Source organism: Delphinus delphis, chromosome 12 (genome assembly GCF_949987515.2).
Source record: "Delphinus delphis chromosome 12, mDelDel1.2, whole genome shotgun sequence".
Taxonomy (NCBI): Eukaryota; Metazoa; Chordata; class Mammalia; order Artiodactyla; family Delphinidae; genus Delphinus; species Delphinus delphis.
The window spans coordinates 28,587,706-28,607,389 of NC_082694.2; the positions used below are offsets into that span (position 1 = coordinate 28,587,706).

Below are 19,684 nucleotides of genomic sequence, written 5' to 3' on the forward strand. Positions count from 1 at the left end.
TATTGCATGTGGTAGGGTTTTTAAGGGCTAGGCATGGATGTGACACATCATCACTTTTCTGATTTCACTGGCCAGAACTTAATAACATGGCCATAGCAACCTGTAAGAGATGCTGGGGAATATAATCTCACTCTGTCTAAGAGAAGAACACAGTTTTGGTGCATAGTAGCTAGTCTCTGGCACAGTTCTACCCTTTTGGTCATCAAATATTTCTTCACTCCTTTCTTTTTAAAAAATAAATTTAGTTATTTATGGCTGTGTTGGGTCTTCGTTGCTGCGCGTGAGCTTTTTCTAGTTGTGGCAAGTGGGGGCTACTCTTCGTTGTGGTGTGTGGGCTTCTCGTTGTGGTGGCTTCTCTTGTTGTAGAGCATGGGCTCTAGGTGTACAGGCTCAGTAGTTGTGGCTCGTAGGCTCAGTAGTTGTGGCACACGGGCTTAGTTGCTCCGCTGCATGTGGGATCTTCCCGGACCAGGGCTCAAACCCGTGTCCCCTGCAGTGGCAGGGGGATTCTTAACCACTGCGCCGTCAGGGAATTCCATATCTGTTCACTCTTCCTCTCATCCATAGAACATACTTGTCCCTTCCCTAAGGAATACAACCCAATATCCCATCTAGTTACTACATCCATCTCAAAGTACGATACCTTCCAGGGATGCTCAGTACTCTCCATCAGATCCAGATGTGGCTCTTCAGTGGGCTGATGACCAGGAACTAAGATAGGTTATCTGCACCTGTGGCCCTCCCACCCTCAGTATACCATGGAGAAGCTAGAACAGAATAGCTACAACAAAAACTTCCATTTAGAAAAGGGAAGAACAGGAGATGTGCAGTATTACCTGCTTCATAGCAAATCATGTAATCCTTTTGGGCCATCATTGGGAAATCTTTCTGCCTTAGTAGTAGGGGAACTTCCTTGTCTAGATGTTGATTCTGTGGAAAGAACTCCTTTGCACATTGTTCTCCTGGGCTCTTGGTTGCATCTTAGTTTTTCTTTCCCTATTTTTTTCTGTGTACATTTCTGAAGTGTGTGCTGGGGAATATACCTTCATTTGAAGATTTCTTTCTCTCTCTCTGTAGATATACACATACATCTACATTTACACTTATATCTACAACCACATTTATATCTCTATCTTTCAGTGCTTACTTTCTGCTTCTACAAGTTTAGGAGCCCAAGGGTTGTTTTAAGGTTCTGAACAGAGTTTTATTTAGTCCAGATTTGTGGGGTTTTGACATTACAGTTAACTCAAAACTTAGTAGACCTCTGATCTGTCTCTTTCCAATAGGTTCTATTTAGATACCATACCCACTGTTCTTTTCTAAATATAATTTTCAGGAATGATTTTTTTTCTTCTTCCCTGTTTGGGGAGGTAGTAGAGTTGGGGGAGCATAACCCTTGCCTCATGTCTCTTTCTTACTTAGGCCCTACTTGGAGGCTATATGAAATAACGGGTAAGAAAACCATACCTGAATCTAATTTTTGCCTCAGGATTAAGTCACTTTGTTCAAGAAGGTCTTCTTTGGACTTAATTGCTCAAAATTTACCATCTTTTTCTTTTACTATTTGGGATCTATATGTGTTCAGCTTTCTAACCCTCTGAGGCCCAAGTTTCTGGCCTTGTGCTATTCCCTGTAATTTCAGTTTTCAAAGTAGGAAATTCTGTGCTCATCGTTTTTGTGTAAAACCTTGGTAAAAGCAGAAAGCAAATGCCAATATACACTATAACTCTCTCTCTACATTCACATATAGAGCTACAGACCCAATAGACATGCGGTGTGCCTTTTCATTTATTACAGGTTCCGGTTTTGCCAGTTGTTTTGCCACAATATCACAGGGCTTTTCAGGCCTTTGACTTGCTAAATATATATTCTTGTGGCCTACTGCCTGACCTCTAAACTGATGTCATTTATTTTAGGTTTTTTTTGTTATGGCAACACCATTCTTCCAATGCCAGTGCCTGTTTCTTTAAATAACGATGCCTGTTGTAATAGCTAAACTCTAAAATCTCACCGTAGAAATTTTATTTTTCGCTCATGTGACGTCCAAAATGGATGTTCCTGGTTGGGTAGCTCTTCTTTAAGTGACTGTGAAGGGATCCAGGACTCTTCCAACTTGTGGCTCTATCACTTCAACATGTGGCTTTCAATGTTACAGCAGTAGAGAAAAAAGTAAATAATGCCTGGAGATTTTTTTTTTTTAATTGACCAGGCTTGTAAGTGATACATATGACTGCTGCCAACATTACATCAGCAGAAGCTCATACACTGCAAGCGAGGATTAGAAATATAGTCTATCTGTGTGACCAGGAGAAAGAGGAAATACGTTTGGTGAATACCTAGCTAGTCTGCTACAACCTGCTATTACAGAGCTTAGAAAAATACATATTTCCATGTCTCTTGTCTGTTTTTCTTCACAATTTCATCTCTTTGACATTTCTCCCCCATATGTTTGCTTTCTAATTTACTAATCCAGTTTTTAGCATTGTCTATGCCACTATTCAGAACTTTATCATCATCATCAGTTTTAGTTCAGCAACTGCAGTTTTGGCCTTAAAAATGTGTTCTTTTCCTTAAAAAAAATTCTAAGTGGCCTTTAGAATCATACAAGAAAACAGATTTGAAAATATCACTTAACATTGATAGTTGGTCTGGGAGCTTCTGGAAATTATGTAAATGATTGTGCTTTTTCTTGGTGGACATCTCCCGTTTTCTTCTTCCACTTACCCTATCCTGAGTTGCTGCATTGACCCATGGGTGGGGCTTTGTCCTTAGTACAATGAAATGATGGAGACAGTTGGTAGATTGGCTTATCTTTGGGATATACCAGTTAAACTACCAGAAGGACTCCACCCTAATTAGGGTTTAATGAGCAAATTTGGCTCCAGACTTTTACCTGAGATTATAATCTCAAACTGTTAGTTGTCCAATTTTATCAAGAGATATGATGCAAAAAATACTATTTGAGGATGATGCAAAAATACTGTTTGAGGATGACCTGAAGGATATGTAGTTTATACATTTCTCTGTATTCCAACTATTATATTGTCTCTGGATAAAGCTTTATCTGTAGGAAGCTTTTTGCTTTGATTACATGTGGGAGGCAGAATTCTAAGATGGTCCCCAGGATTCCTGCCCCCTGGTCTGTGCATCCTGTAAAATCCTCTCCCTTGAGCGTGTGAACCTAATATGTAAGGTGAGAACCTTTAAAAGAGGGTCTAGAGGTCAGATATAAAGTTAGATTAAAAACTGCAGCAGATGCTTTACTATTGGTCTTGAAGAAACAGAATGCCATGCTTTGGAGGGGGCCACACGGCAGGGAACTGTAGGCAGCCTTGAGTTGCTGAGAGCTATCCCCAGCCGACAGTCAGCAAGAAAATGGGGACCTGAGTTCTACAACCACAAGGAACTGGATTCTGCCAACAGTATGAGTGAACTTAGAAGACTGTGAGCTCCAGATGAAACCACAGACCTGACTGACATCATGATTTCAGCCTGTCAAGACCCTGAGCAGAAGGCCCAGCAAAAACATGTTGAACTCCTGACCCATGGAAACTTAGATAATAATTGTGTGTAGTTTCAAGTCACTAAGTTTATAGTAGTATGTTACACAGCAGTAGAAAACTAATACTCTCTGTTACTTTGGTCTTGAATAGAATTACTTTTTACTAAACTGTACATTTTTATTTTAATTTTGCCTTTGGGTCTAGGAAACAGTGGTATAGTCAGTCTGGTTTAAAAGGTGTCAAGCTAGAAGTTTCTGAGTCTTTCACTTGTCTTCCAATATACAATACCTGGGAAGCTGCAGAAAAGTAAGAAAAATGTGTAAGTATGAAAACTAGGATAGAAGTTCAATCATATAGCAGAATCTGAGGAGGAATTTAAAAATTGTCCATTCTACTGTGTATTACCATATCGAATTTTAAGTCAAGCGGTCTTATTTTACAAAAAAAAACGTTTCATGTTCCTGTATATATCTTTTTAACATGGTATTGTAATGAAAGCATTTAATGGACCCACCTATGAGTCTGCCATGGGAAGTAGAGCCATAGTTAAAGCAAGTAGAAAAACCCTCCCTTTTATCCTATTCCATTTTCTGTGTTGATATTCTTACAGTGTGCTTCCAAAATACTGTGTATGTCTTATTTTTGAATAATCAACTTAGCTTGAACTGTTTTATAAAAAATGTCTAAAGTAGTTCTTCGTTAATTGTCTGCTGTTTTTTAGTTCTCCTTTTGAAATTGATTTCTGTAATTCACTTGTTATGGAATTGATTTGTGCAGGAGGGAAGTTCTGTATTTGTTATTTTGGTTAGTTTGCCTTAGGCTTTGTGGGACTAAATAACATTTGTAAGGTAAACATTCTTGGCTAGGTTGATTTCTATGTGGGGCCCTTTAACAAAGGGAAGGATTTACTTGCTTTTAAAATTCTAACTTGGCTTTGCCAAATTATATAGGTTATATGACTGATGCTTAGAAAAGGAACTGCTTGCTTATAAAAGAAATGGAAGGCTCCCCAGGCATTCTTCCTTTAGTAACTAGTTTTAAAGAAACTGCTCCTTGGGTGAGATTAACTGTCACCGTGGTTCTTTCAGCCCTTGACTTTCTTTGATTAAGTCTTGACTAGAGCAAAATGTGTTGTTTTATTTATTGTGTAGAACATCTTTGACTTAGATCAGGCATAGTACTACCAACTGAGTTCACATAGGCCATGCAATGACTGCCAAATAAAAGCATTATTGCTGTTGAAATCTCTTTTGCGCTGGATGCTATGCAAAACTTCCACAGAATATGGCCTTTGGAGTCAAAGAAGTTGGTGCTCACTTGGTTTGGTGTTCCTGGATTTACTTTTTCTTTTCTTTTCTTCTTGATTTTGGTATTTTTGTGTTTGTACTAATTCTTGCTCCTTATTCTTTGATGATATGGATGGCCTGTGGGTAAGGTGGGGGAATGTGAGAGCTGTGTTATATGGGATTCTTGAAGTAGGCAACAATCAGAGTAGCTTATGATAGATAGTACAATTTTAGAATCTGAGCTTATGATAGATAGTACAATTTTAGAATCTGAGCTTATGATAGTACAATTTTAGAATCTGAGCTTATGATAGATAGTACAATTTTAGAATCTGAAGAGGATAGTAGGGATTTAGTTTACTGTTCAGTAATATGATAGTTAACAGAATAGACTTTGGAGTTTGGATTAAACTCCTAGATTTGTCATTTGCTAGCTGTATGACAGTGGGCAAGTTACTAAACATCACATTCAGTCTTCACAACTGTACAGTTGGAATTTTTAATCTTCTTTGAAAAGATGTGGAAATATTTAGGGAAATCAAGTACTTAGCTTAGTCCCAGGCTTATAATACATGTTAAATTAAAAGAAAGAAAAAAAAAGAACCATCCTAGATGAATGGTGAACGTAAATAGATTCTAAGAGTATGGAGAAGGAGAAGATTAAAATTAGAGTTAAACTTGATGATTGAACTACTTTTAATTTTATTCCTAAAATTCAATTTTCGGTGACAATTTTCAGCCTTGAATTAGATCTCATTTTTAATCAGTTTTTTTCTCCTTACCATAAAAATTATTTCTATTGTATACACTTCTAAAATATTTTGAACCTGAGTTCAGTTAAAAAGATGACAATTAAATTTAAAAGATCAATGACCCTTGACTCATGTTGAGTGAAAGAAGAAAGAGAATTTATTCCTTAAATCTAATTTGATGGCAATATTACAGTTTGCTTTTGAGTTTTCTTCAGGATAAAAAGGAAACTATATGGTGTGTGTATATATAATAAACATATTATTTATTTGCTTTGGCTAAGCAAAGCATACCAGCTTATCAGGAGAAATTTTCTTGTTATTAAATTCTAAGAGAAAATTGTCATATGGGTTCTCAGTATAATTTGTGAACATGGATTTTTAGTGTGCTCATCCTAAAATAGACCATTACTTTAGAGGAACAGCAGCTATTGCAATACTTACACCATCTCCCACAAATATACTACATATATGCATATATATATATATGTTTCAGTTATTTTAAGATTAAATTCTTTTGAGAATATTCCTTTTACTGAGCCTTGGCTTGTACTAGAAAGCAGTAATACTTAATTTAAAACAATATGGTATCATAAGAATAAACTGCTGAGTAGAACAGAATACAAGTTCAGAAATTGACCCAAATGTATAGTATAAGAATTTAATAAGTGATAAAGGTAGTGTTATACAAGAGGCATAGACACACACACATTAGTATTATGCCATATAGGTATAAAGTAACTTTTCCTCAGTAAACCTGATAGGCAGAAAGGTCAGAACAGTGCCTGAGAATACCATCTTCCTGTCATTTTGTGGAGGGGCCTGATGGGTTCAACTTTGCTGTATAAACAGTGGGACATGCCTCAGGAGAAGGACCCTGCTCTTGTAATATTGATAGGGAAGCTGGGAGAAGGGCAAGAACATCTAGTCAATATGTACTAGGTGGATCCTTGCTGGTCAGAGAAATGACTTGGCTAGGGGAATTCTATCAATGCCTCTTAGATTAGCTAAAGAGACTTAGTATTCTTCAGATGAGCAGACTCAGTCTATTGAGTTAGTAACTAGTTTTACCAGTTCATTGCTAAGCTTTGAGAATGGGGAAGGTAGAGAGCCACTAGGGCCCTCCAAGGTAGCATCTCATGGCACTAGGGAATGCTGTTAGCATGACTGCTGCTTTACTTATCTGTCTTCCCAACCAGTTTATGGTCTCTGTAAGGACAGAGGTATGTTTTTTACCTTTATATCTTCAGCACCTTGCTAGCATAGTGCTTGGTCATAGTAGATAGTTAATAAATCAATTAATTACTCTTAATTGTGTATTTAATTAAATTTAATGTACCTACACCTTAACATTTTTCAGGAAAAGCCATCCTTTTTTTTAATATTCTAAGGTATATCCGCTTATTCCAATTATATTCTTAAGTATATGAAAACATTAAAATTGCACTTTGAATGGATTTTGAAACTATCTGAAAATACTGTGGAGGTACTAAGAAGTGATCAAATTAACTTCTTGTTAAAGATAGTGGGTCGAACACATATATTTCTATCTTCCACCTCTCCAAACTCATAAAAACAACAGCTAAGGGAATTTTTTTAAAAAACACGAGCTCCCAAACATAAAGACTCTAGGAGAGCAGGTGATAGCAACATTTTTTGGAAATTGGAAAGTAAAAAGATGTGTGATAATTGTCCTAACATATCCAAGAAAACTCAGTCCTAAACCAGTAGTAGAAGAAAATAAGAACAACCCAATTTTTAGTGTTTTGCAGAACCCCTATGTTTAAGAAATTGCTGGCATCAGGGAAAGGGGGTAAAATTGATGGCCAAACAGGAAGATTGGTTGAATGTCTATTTCAGAACCAGTTAGACATCTGGATTCCTTACCCAGCTTTTTCCTATCAGTTAACTACCTGATCTCAACTCTAGCTGAAGATCAGAGAACAATAGACACAAACTGAAAACAGTGAAAGTTTATATACTAAATACTGAGATTTATCCTAAATCTCACAGCCCTCTTTTCTGATTTGGTTCCCAGAACCAGGCTTATACCCTTCAGGTGTGAGATTGGAAGATAATCTGAATACTCTGAATAATATGATTAGCCCAAGAGAAGTATCCTAAAGATATGTCCACTGAGTAGTCCCTAGTAAAAAGGGCAAGTCAGATCACTTTGAAGGCCACAGTAGACTAGACTGATGTACATTCAGTCAGCTTTTTAGTTTCCCAATTTAAAATTTGAGCAGATGGCTAAGGATCAGCAGATATTTGAGAAAAGATTCTAACATGAAAGTAGAGTCAGAACAAACACATACAAAGAAGCAACTTGGAGAAGATAGGGACTATGCAAGAAGAGGAAAACCTAAAAGGCAAAAAAACCCAAACTATCGTCAGTAGCATTAGAAAGATAATAGAAAATAAATTACATGTAAAAAGCAAGATCAGAATGCTGCATAAAAGGAGAAGTGCAGAGAACAAAAAGAATTTTAGAAATTAAAAATATGATAGCAGAAAACGCTTAAAGGAGGGTTTGGAAAATAAAGTTAAAAATATATTCCAGAGAGAAGAGTAAAAAGAAAAAGAGATAGAACATGGGAAATAGAAAAGATATAAGAATATTAAGGGGCAGTCTAGGCGATCCAGCATTTGAATACTAAGCATTTTAGAAAAATAAAGCAAAAATGAAGGGAAGGAATTCATCACAGAAATAATATGGGAAAATTTCCCAAAATTCTAAGACATGAACATGCAGATTAAAGGACCCACCAAGTATCCAACAAAAGGCATGAAAAGAGGCTTATATAAAGCCATATTGTGAATTTTCAGAAGCCAGAGGTCAAAGTGAAAATCCTAAATGTCTTTAGAGGTTAAAAACAATATCTTATATGGCTTGGCTATGTATTGCATTTACACAGTTATAATAATTAAATGCTAAAAGTTAATATAGGTAATTAATCCATTGGTTTATCTCTGTTGTAGAGGGATATGTGAATGGACACTGCACAGATATTTGGTGCTGGTGTGTTAAGAATGTGAAAGAGGGCTTCCCTGGTGGTACAGTGGTTGAGAGTCCGCCTGCCGATGCAGGGGATGCGGGTTCGTGCCCCTGTCCGGGAAGATCCCACATGCCGCGGAGCGGCTAGGCCTGTGAGCCATGGCCGCTGAGCCTGCGTGTCCGGAGTCTGTGCTCCGCAACGGGAGAGGCCACAACAGTGAGAGGCCCGCGTACCGCAAAAAAAAAAAGGAATGTGAAAGAGACCTTAAACCCCCGTCTTCCATGGTGGAAAGTCAATAGATAATGCTTAGAACTAAAAAACCCCACAATAACCAAAAGGCAGAAACAATCCTAGTGTCCATTGATGGATGGATAAACAAAATGTGGTATATACATATAATGGAATATTTTTTAGCCTTAAAAAAGGAAATTTGGACACATGCTACAACATGAATGAACCTTGAAGACATTACGCTAAGTGAAATAAGCCAGGCATGAAAGGACAAATATTGTATAGTTCCACTTATCTGAGGTTCTGAAGTAGTCAAATTCATAAAGACAGAAGGTAGAATGATGGTTTCCAGGGGCTAGCAGTAAAAGGGATGAGGAGTTAATGTTTAATGGGTACAGAGTTTTGGTTGGGGAAGATGAAGAAGTTCTGAAGATGGGTGGTGGTGATGGTTGTCCAACAAGGTGAATGTACCTAATGGCACAGAACTGTACAGTTAAAAATGGTTAAAATGGAAAATTTTATGTCATAAATTTTACCACAATTAAAAAAACCTACAGAAATAAGCAGTAGCACACATAAGCATGGTATGTAGAGATAAAGATGTAAGCATCAAAAGAGTGGTTGCTTTTGGGGAGAAAGAGGAGAGGAGGAAACGGTTGTTTCTCATAATAAACTCTTTATGTATAACTTAACTGTGCATAGTTTTGCATGTATAACTTAGGGAAGATATATTGAACACACACAAAAAGAAAAGAAACTTAAGTCAGATTAGGTGTATGTGTATAACATGGGATTTGTTGGTGGACTGGATATGAGGTAGTAAATGTTCCAACTCTCAGGGTACAGAGGAAGCGTTCCCTTATTTAAGGGACTATTTATACCTATCTATGGCATTATTGATTTTCTTTTCTGTTTTATGTGGGTAATTGAGGAGTCTCCAGTCTTCAGATTCATAGCTGTAACAAGGTGGGAAAGGAATTATTTGTTAGTTGTAACTTAAACTGAGGTCCATTCAAATCTCTGTTGTATTGTGTGCCTTATTAAAGAAGTGAACAGATAAATTTGATTTAATAGGCAACAAAGCAAATTAAAAAAAAATATAAAAATCTTGAAAGTGATGATAAAGGTTGCAAATTTGTGATAACCAGAATGTTCTCTTTCCCTTGCCTTGAATTCTTAAGTTAAATATTTACCATTGTTCAGAAGAGAATATGAGTTCTTCAATACCTTCCTTTGGTTGCAAAATGTCACACTACCTCACCCCTGCCACTGTTGCAGGTTCACACTCATTTCATACTTCGGCATGTGTTCTGGTGAATGAGTAGTCCCTGTGCTGCTGCAGGAGAAGATGGGGAAAGAGGGAGTTAAAAGAGCAGTGAAGGAAAGTAGTGCTGATAGGCTAGCTTACATATAATTTGACTTGGCCTCAGAGTTTTGTGGGAGAGAGCCAGTGTTAACTTTCTGTTAAATTTACAATAAAGGAAAATGACCTACACTATGAAGTTTTTCTTCGGTAGTTCGTACAATAACTGAACTTCATTCCGTTACAATATTCCTGGGATTTCCTGCAGCCTCCAAGTATCATGAAAAATTGTACCACACTAATGTGGAAATGAAATTCAGGTCACTGAACTCATTTTTTTTTTTTTTTTTTGCGGTATGCAGGCCTCTCACTGTTGTGGCCTCTCCCGTTGCGGAGCACAGGCTCCGGCCGCGCAGGCTCAGCGGCCATGGCTCACGGGCCCAGCCGCTCCGTGGCATGTGGGATCTTCCCAGACCGGGGCACAAACCTGCGTCCCCTGCATCGGCAGGCGGACTCTCAACCACTGCGCCACCAGGGAAGCCCCCTGAACTCACTTTTGACTTGAACTTGAGACCAGCACTTTCAATCTAACTTATCAGGTGGAAATGAATTGATCTTATTGACATAAATAAGATGCTACCTGTTTGTGTTTTTATTATATAATTTAGCCTCTGAAATATGCAATGATATGAAAGGTTATTTAAAATGATGCCTTAAATATAATATGTAAATATACAGCCTAAGTGCTGTTAAATATTACTGTACAGGGGGCCAAGAACAACCACTTTATTGTCTTTATTATCAGATTAAGTTTATTATTATTTTTTAAAAAGCCTTTATTTTCAAATTTTATTTATTTATTTATTTTTGGCTGCGTTGGGTCTTTGTTGCTGCGCGCGGGCTTTCTCTAGTTGGGGTGAGCGGGCTTCTCATTGTGGTGGCTTCTCTAGTTGCGGAGCAGGGCTCCAGGCATGTGGGCTTCAGTAGTTGCGGTGCGTGGGCTCAGCAGTTGTGGTTTGCGGGCTCTAGAGCGCAGGCTCAGTAGTTGTGGCGCATGGGCTTAGTTGTTCCGTGGCATGTGGGATCTTCCTAGACCAGGGCTTGAACCCGTGTCCCCTGTATTGGCAGGCAGATTCTTAACCACTGCACCACCAGGGAAGCCCCAAGCCTTTATTTATTTGCTTATTTATTTTTGGCCGCACAGCGCAGCTTGCCCGGGCCCTTGGCAGTAGAAGCACGGAGTCCTAACCACTGGACCACCAGGGAATTCCCATTATCAGATGAAGTTTAGATCTGTTCAGACACAGCCTCTCTCTGCCTTTCTAAATGATGAATGGAAGCAAGATGTATTTTCATCTCATTGGAATGAACTATTAAAGTTTATGTTTAATAGGTAGTGATCTCTCACTACAGGTCTGAACGAACTAATATTCTTTCTTTTTTTTTGCTTTGTAATCAGTATATTAAGGAGAGATTCATACATTTCAAGAATTGCTTAATTCTGATATCCAGATTTAAGCTTGTGAGAATATGACTTTAAACATACAATTAAAGCTATTCATAGTTTGCTATACTACCAACATTAAATTACAGTTTCTTTGGAGCATAAGTTAAATGGTTTAAAGTAAGCCTGTAATATACCTGCAAAACACCTTCCTAACTCATACATGCAAATTACTTCTTCATGTAAAGGTCTTATCACTCCAGCCTCTAAGTTACCCTGCTCCAGAAGTCACTACTCTTAAGGCTTACTGTGGTCCAAAGAGAAGGAAAAAAAAAAAAGTAACCAGGACCAATAACTAGATATATTAAAAAAAGATGGCCCAGCAGAAGGGAATGCAGTTCAACAAATGCAAGCCCTCAAGAAGCAGCATGTTATATGATAAACCCCTTCTTTAGAAAGGTATCATTTCTATCACTGATACCACAGGCTAAATTAAATTATATAGCATGCCATCTTCAAGTAACAGTTGAGGCAATAGAATAAAGGCAGAGGCATCACAATGAATCCCACTTAATACCACTGTACAGACCAACACTTCTCTACAAATTCTCTGACTGCCAGTTAAATCCAGTTTTAACTTCATAGCTGAACAATTAAGGGTCATACACTGAAGTCAATACATATACCTGGCATTTCAGTCTAAGCTATTCCATGTACATAGCTGAAATCAGTTACAAAGTATGGCCTAACAAATGCTAGGGGAAATTTTTTAAAGTAGTTTTTACAAGTATTCAACTTATCTTGCACACTGAAGTCATCATACATACAGGGCAAAGTCAGCGCTTTTATATTTGAGTTTATTCTTCATTTAACTTTTAAAACACTACTATAGTTGAATATTAAAACCAACAATAGCAAGTAGTGAGCATATTATGATTATAGTTCTTCACTCAATCACTACTGCAAATAAAATGCCAGCAGTGAGTGTTATTCACTGGCCCCATTAGGAGGTCTGACACTGAACACCACCCTGAGGATGATGTTCATCATCCTCATATGCTTCTCCATTGTAGTGGCACTGTCTTTCCTGATTTGGATCAAAGTCCACTAGTTCTGCCTGGTCCATTTCATCAGTCTCTTCCACTTCCTTCCTCTCAGGTTGGAGTTTTTCCAGCAAAGAGAGTTTATCAGGGGAGAGAAAGCCATTCTCAGGAAAGTTTACCTTAAATTCATCGATGATGCGACCCTTTTAATGTGGTCTACGATAAATTGGCATGCCTTCATTTAGCACACACTTGATATCTCCACGCTCGACAGTCTGACCTGGATGAGAAGTGATGACTGTGGTGCAGTTGTCAAGAGTAGATATTGGCTTTTGGAAGCCACACAATGCCTCAACCAGCTGTATGTCCATACACATGAGAAGGTCTTCTCCTCGTCGAGTAAAAACAGCATGGTCCTCCTGATCTAAAATGATGATAATATCTCCTGGCTCCAGTCCTGGTTCTTGGTGTCTCCTTCACCGTGGAATGTTATCTTCTGGTCATCTTTCATGCCTTTGTTAATGTGAACTTCTAGAATTTTCTTCTCTCAAACTACCTTCCCTCCATTGCAGCTTTTACATCTATCTTTAGGACTGATCTGCTCCCCATGGCCCTGGCACTCCATGCAGACAGACTGAATTTGCTGGACCATTCCAGGTCCTATTTGATGAATTCTTATTTGCATTCCAGTACCTCGGCAATTGAGAAGCACTTTACTGCTCCTTTCTTAGCATCTCGGCCTTCACATTTGTCACAAATCACATTCTTTTGCAGATCTAGTTTTCTTTTTGCACCATAAATCTTCTAAGGTTACTGTGAGTTGATGCACAACATTTTTACCTCTCCTTTCTCTTTGCATCCTGCCTCTTCCTCCAAAAAACATATCAAAGATGTCCATGGGGGAGCCCAAACCACCACCTGCTCCACCTTCTTTAATTGCCTGTTCTCCTCCTTTGTCATATAATTCCCTTTGCATCAGAGAGCACTTCGAAAGCTTAAGAAATCTGTTTAAACTTCTCTCCTACATTTGGATTCTTATCAGGGTGGTACTTCAAGGCCAGTTTCCTGTAAGCCTTTTTCAGTTCTTCTTGGGTGGCATTGGGTTTGACCCCCAAAACATCATAAGTGGTTTCTTTCACCGTTTTCTACAGTCGGTGAGATGAGGGGGTCAGTGGGCCGGTGCCGGCGTAGGGGAGCGGGAAGGAGCGCGTTGTGGTGCGCAGCTCGGGCAGCCGCCACTCCTCCGCCTTTTCGAGGAGCATACTATCTTACTCTGCTTGTGTATGGATGATGTTTTCTCAAGTCAGATATAACAACTGCATGATTGAAATATGGAATAGATATTTTAAAACAAAGACTTGCTTCTCTTTTACTTGCATCTCTTTATATGGTTGGGGTCCCCCTCTCCATTTCCTTTCCTTTTTCTTCTCTTATTTTTTCTCTATTTCTCTCTTTTTTTTTTCTCTCTCTCTCTTTCTCTTTCTCTGTTTGCCTCTCTCTTAGTTCTAGAAATCCTGCTTGTAAGACCTGAGAATTCAGCTTCATCTTGAGCAGCCTTACATGCTGACCACCCCAACTGAGAATCTTTATTTTAAAAAGTCAACCATGATATAAGATCTGAAACCATAATAAAGCTTGAGAATCGTGGTATTTGCTCTCTATTATGTGTATGTTTAGCTGTGTGGATAATGGTTCTTTGGTCTAAAGAACAGTTCCAAGTTTGACATTTTTAAAGGGTTTAAATTCAAGGATAAGAACTCATCAGTTCTGGTTCTTCCCAGATCTCAGATTTTCTTGATGTTCTGATATGCTTTCACTAGTAATTCTAATTAGATTCTAATATCTAATCTTATATTAACACAGTGAATGTACAAAGCAAACAAGGACACTAAAGACATGTTTTAAAATGGTTGTTAAGTCTTGCATATTTTTACTTAAATGTGATTAATCCTTGGGCCCTGCCTACAGATAGTAATTTATTCTACTGTTTGAACTGCATCTTAAATTTGGCGAATGCTTTCTCACATTTCGTGCTTCTTTACCCCAAATTTAGATCTGTTTAATATCATTTTATAAAACAGATCTCATAGAGATCTGGTCATTTGGTCATTTCAACTGTCTTTTATTTTTTAATGCTTTCATTGGGCTAGCAGGGATCATTAATACCCAAGAAAATTGGTCTCATGTAATTGACTATAAAAATTACTGTAACGTTTTATAAGTAGGAGAATTATGAGTTATAAAATGTTATAATCAAAGAGGCATTAGCACCAATCAAAGCTACTTTTACTTTAAAAAGGTTGAGTTTGATTATATTGGTTATAGGAACACTTCGAGATAGTGGTCTTAGAATGTAGACCCTTAAATGGGAGAAAGGAGACTGGATCCATTGCTGACTCTCTCAAGGACCATAGGCATTTACTTATTATCAACTTGGCTTGCACTAATTGCAGACTAGGAGAGGTGGTGCCTTACCTTATCTTTGTCATGCAGTTGTAGTGATAATAGAGAATACAGAGCAGCAGTCAACTCTCTTTGTAATAATTTTTAGAGAAAATTAGCTCATATCCATTCCTAGTCAAGTCTTTCTTGTAGAAAATTTCTTTTGTAGTGTCTTCAATATTAAAGAGCATAGGTTTGGAGTCAAGAAAGCTGGGTTGAAACTTCTCACTTATAATGGGCAAAACACTTAATCTAAGCCTTATTTTCATCTTTTATTAATGTGTCTAATAAGATCATGTATGTAAAGTACTTAGACACACAGTAGGTACTTAATAAATATGGCATTTTTGGATTTTTTTGTTTTGAGATCTATGTGATTTTATCAGGCAATTAGTCTTCAGTTGGGGTAGCTTGGGTATTGATAGCTTAATACCAGCTGTCTTTCTGCCTCTCCATCTTCTTATTAAATCATTGCAACTACATTTTTTTCATAAGTAGTTTTAAACAAACTGATTTGGGAAAGCATGAGCCACTACTTTTAGAGGGAAAAAAATTTTTTTTAACCTGAAGGTTTTCCTTATTTTTTTCAGGCTTCAGTGTTAAGAAATGCAGGGTTTTTGTTTGTTTTGTTTTTTGTACTATATTGCAATAATTGCTTTAATGTCAGTGAGAAACCAAACCTTACATCTGCTTAAATGGGCAATTCAGACCTTAGAAATTAGTGAGACTTAAATGGATATCTTTATTTTGTTGATGGAAATTGTATTTTGGGTTCTTAGTCTTTCTACAGTCTCTTGAAGTAACTTCACTATGCATGTGGTGATCGTGTTTCTCAGTTACTAGATTGAGCTATACTCTGAGCTCAGTGTATTTTCTCATCTCCTGTGCTGATACTTCTTGGTATGAACAAGTCAGTTTACTGGTATGCTGTACTTCCCTTTTGACAATTCTAGATGCCTGCCACGTGTGCAGAGTGTAGTGGAGCCAAGTTTGAGGTTTGGATTTAGAGCCCTCCCCGAATCCCCGTGGTGTGCCCTTTGACCTGGGGGATAGTTCTTACTGGCCCTGGAGAAATCCAGTTGAGAATTCCTAGGATTGTTGTGCTCTCAGTGAGTGCTTTATTCTTGTCCTCTGCCAGATGTTTTCTTTACTGAGCAAAAAAACTCCATCAAAATAATGGTAAGGGAACTGGTATGTGAGGAAATAAAAAGAAAGGAAGAAAAAGAAATATTCAAATATATTCAGGAGGGCCAGAGATGTGGACCTAAGGATGTTCTAGAACAAGAGGAATCTATTTTCTCACATCCTACTAGATCTCCCTGCTAAAAAGTTTTAGCAAGTAACCCTAGAGTAGCTTCAAAGTTAAAAATATTTACATACAATATATCTTTCTTTTGGTGTCCATAACTTTTTAAACATGCATAGATTCACGTAAACACCACCACAAACAGAACAATTCCATCACCTCCCCAAATTCCTTTGTGCTACCCCTTTGTAGTCAAACCATCTCTCTATTCCTAACCCCTTGGCCATTGGTCATGAAGTTTATCAAAAGTATAGGTTGGGAAGCATATTGAACAGGTAATGAGGACTACCAGAAACTTCAGTTAATTAATTATTGCTAATTATTATCTCACTGATTGAGAATGTGACATTTCTCTTATTCCCTCTTGTTTAGGATCTCAACAGAGAAATGAACCCCAAACTAAAAACGCAGAAAAATTAAATTTTTGCAATTGAATAGTGACAGATGACCACCTAAGTTGCTGCTTTTTTAGGTCTATGTGATTCTAAGCTTTAGAGGCTTTATGACCTCTGAACTTGACTGTACTGGGATGAATTCTTTCTGTCTTCATTAGGAGGTGAATGGATAAATGCCTGCACCAAGATGGCTAGGGAATAAAACTCTGGACTGGGAAGTATGGGAAGTGGTTAGATCATTAGAGGTGAATTTTTCACTCATAGACTCTTTTGTTCTTTGTTCTTTGTGAGAAGCTATTGAACAAAGCAGTGGCAAGAGTTTATACTGTGAGCCGGAAGTTTTCAACCGACTACATTTTGTTTGTTTTGAAAGCTTGCAAAAAAGTTGTTTTGTTGACAAGTTCAGGCTACTTTACCTTCCTGACATAATTTTCTAATTGCACATCTACAGCAGATTTAGAACAGCTTTCAATTATTACTTTGTGTGTGCATGCAGAGGAGAAAATGCTCTGCAGATTGGGGCAGTTGTCTGGGGGGAAAGAAAAGGCCTTGTCATGTTGTAGTGCCTACTTGCATGTGTGTGTTTGCTTAAACTCAGAAGTCAGCCAACCATTGAGGCCTCTAGTGTGGTTAGCTATTAAAACAGAACAGTGATAATGGATCTTTATATAAATGTTTAAGTATTTGGAAATTTTTAAAATTGAGAAAATTCTGTTTTACAAATCAGGGTGGGCTGTCAGGGGAGATGATTACCCTATACCAGTTGAGATGTTAATGAGATTGGGAAGGAAGTAGGGAATTTAAGAGCCCTTATTTTTAAAGTCTTGCAATGCCAGTGCTTAAGATGTGTTCTGTGGCACACCACCATAAATCACAGAGGACTCACTTGTAGAATACTAGGTAATAAAAGGGATCTGGGACACTTGGTTGGAGGAGGGGAACCTATAGCTAGGATAGAGTTCAGGAAGTGGAACTAAGATGATAATCATTTACTGGCATTTTCTCGAGGGCATATGTCTGAATTGGCTTCATCTTATTGTTTGCATAGAACCTAGCACACTGCTTTGTACAAACTAGGCATTCAGCAAATTTTTGTTATATTATACATACATACACTTTTTTTTCCTTTGGCAGGGCACTTATGCATTTAAGGACAGAGAATTTCTATGGATATTGTAAGAGTTTTAATATTTTCCTGGTCTTCTTAGGCTCTTAATTTGCTGATGAAACCTGTAACTGTTATGTTCAATTTTGATATCTCGAGTTGCAAATTATCTTTGAAGAACCAGCTGAAACTTTTTCACTTAGGTATAATTTTATCTTGATTCTCCTCCAGTGAAACTTTCTCACTTCTGTATACCAGTGCTATTTTTTCTTGGTAAAATATTCATAACATAAAATTTACCTTCTTAAATCATTTTAAAACGTACGGTTTTGTGGCATTAATCAGTACATTCACACTGTTGTACAATCATCACCACCATCCATCTTCAGGACTTTTTCATCTTCTAAAACTGAAACCCTGTAACCAGTGAATTAAAAGCTTATGATTTGTGCTCCAGTACTGACTGAACAAATAAAATCTTTTATATATGTGTTGAGGAACTTGCGATCTCTTTCCAGGGAAGAAAAAAAGGCGAAAAGCAAAACCGGAATTCACACAATAGCTTTTTAATTTAATGAGAAATAGATTGTAGTTCTTGAATTTTATAGATAGGTTTTTCTCTTCTTTAGTTTCCTTGAGAAATTTGTTCAGAAGCAACAACTGGAGTAGCCCTTATTCTCTGAAAGTATTTCTAGTCTGTGTGTGTGTGTGTGTGTGTGTGTGTATTTTTGTAGTCTTTGTAACTAACAAGACAAATAGAAAGCTATATTTTTACCTTAGGTTTTGTTTTTAGTGTAATTACTTGCTGGCTTGAACCGTGGTGGTCTTAATCTTCTTTTGAGGGTTGTGCCCTTGAGTATGGTGATTTTATTCTGGTGTCAAAGAATTTAAGGATAAGGAGTATCTTTTTTTTCGGTACTATAATCTTATTTTTTGACTTAGGCTGAAGTCTGTTATTAATTTGTACCTTTCCCTTACTTCCCATATAAGAAAACAAGCAAATGTCAAAAAATAGTACGGCCTACTTTCCAACAGAATGACTTCAGCTCTCCTCAGTTTGTTAAACATATGAATCTCTTAGCTGCCCTGATGAAGAGGCTGTGGTCTATCTGGGCATGTGTTATGTTTGTCTTTCTTGGTAAGTCTTTAAAGCAGAGTTGGTCTTTTAACAGTGGAGAGGAGAGATATCTATAGCAGTAGTTCTTAAACATTTTAGGGACGTAAACCTTTTGAGAATCCAATGAAAGTCATGAACCCTCTCCTCAGAAAAATTATTGTGTGGACACAAATTTTTCATAAAATGTCAGAGGATTTGAGTACTCTGTGAAATATATCCTTGTGGGAGCCATCTGGACTGTTAAGATCCAGTATGAGTATTAGATTCAGTAGTGGATTCTGAGATGCTCCTTTTCTAGTTTCATCATGGTTTGTGAAGAATACATAGTGGAAAAGCTTGAATAAAATTATAACAGTCTCACAGTTCAATTTTACATCATTAGTGAAAATGGATGCTATTTTTACTAACACACTGACAGGTAGATTCAAGATGTTGGTAAATTTTTCTGACTTGCCCAGTTTAGATAGTAGATAGGTGTCTGAGAATACGTTGACCTATATTGTATACTGTGAAAGTTGGATAAGGTTGTATTTCCAAACTTTGGTTTGCCTGTGATTTCTCCTGTGCTTTTGTTACTTCTTTTTTCTTCTTACTTCTGTTGTATAGGTACTACAGAAGAAATAGAGAAGGGCAAAATAACAATGAAAATAAATTTTAACTTGAAATAGCTAGTGATAGCATAATATGAGTAAACTTAAAATGGCATATTCAGTATGACTTACACTTAAAATTGGTCATATTCAGTAGACATAAAAAGGCATTTT

General features: G+C 37.4%; 1 protein-coding gene and 1 pseudogene across 3 annotated transcripts in view; one reads left to right on the top strand and one right to left on the bottom strand.

Moving 5' to 3' along the window:
* Nucleotides 1-19,684, top strand: part of EXOC6B (exocyst complex component 6B) — a 708,543-nt gene that overhangs the window by 106,450 nt on the left and 582,409 nt on the right. The window lies entirely within an intron of this gene.
* Nucleotides 11,447-13,535, bottom strand: LOC132434809 (dnaJ homolog subfamily A member 1 pseudogene; annotated as a pseudogene).